Source organism: Glycine max, chromosome 5 (assembly GCF_000004515.6).
Source record: "Glycine max cultivar Williams 82 chromosome 5, Glycine_max_v4.0, whole genome shotgun sequence".
Lineage (NCBI taxonomy): Eukaryota > Viridiplantae > Streptophyta > Magnoliopsida > Fabales > Fabaceae > Glycine > Glycine max.
Window position 1 is genome coordinate 26566567 of NC_038241.2, and position 827 is coordinate 26567393.

Here is an 827-nt window from a genome sequence, read left to right on the forward strand (position 1 = left end):
TTGCTGAAACTGCATGTTCTGCATAGTCATTTGCCTCACAAGTTCTTCGAGGGAAGGTTGTGGAGGGGCTCAACTGTTGGCTGTTTCTGGGGTTGCTGCTGTTGTTGGATTGGTGGAGGAATGTATGGTCTGCTTGGGCCAGCAGCATTTTGGAAGGAAGGAGCAGGTTGCTGTTGTTGTTGCTGAGGGCTGGACCATCTGAGGTTAGGGTAATTCCTCCATCCAGGGTTATATCTGTTGCTGGAGAGGTCATAATTGTTCTGCTGTGGTTGATTTTGCTGCTGAGGTTGAGGAGGTCTATTGTAAATATTTGCAGCATAAGCTTCAGGCTGCTCAATTGCTCTAGGTTGCTGCATGGAAGGGCAAAGGTCTGTATGGTGGTCAACAGAGGAGCACAAACCACAAACCCTTGCGACAGGTACAGATTTCTGATTCAAAGCCAGCTGGGTTACCAGGTTAACCAATGCATCCAGTTTGCCTTCAAGCTTCTTAGTTTCAGATGATGCAGATGGGTTTGTAGCTACCACATGCACTCCTCTAATGACTAAGGCATCACTTCTGGCGCTAAACTGCTGGGAGTTGGAAGCCATCTTCTCAATTAAATTTCTGGCTTTAGCAGGAGTCATGTCTCCAAGGGCTCCACCACTGGCAGCATCTATCATACTTCTCTCCATATTACTGAGTCCTTCATAAAAATATTGGAGAAGAAGCTGTTCTGAAATCTGATGGTGGGGGCAACTGGCACATAGTTTCTTAAATCTCTCCTAGTACTCATACAGGCTCTCTCCACTGAGTTGTCTAATACCTGAGATATCCTTCCTGATGGT

General features: G+C 46.4%; 1 non-coding gene across 1 annotated transcript; it reads left to right on the forward strand.

The window, feature by feature from the left end:
* The first annotated feature begins 720 nt into the window (after nucleotides 1–720).
* On the forward strand, nucleotides 721–827 carry LOC113001791 (small nucleolar RNA R71). Its single transcript, XR_003267277.1, has one exon. It is a non-coding gene; the product is annotated as a small nucleolar RNA R71 (small nucleolar RNA).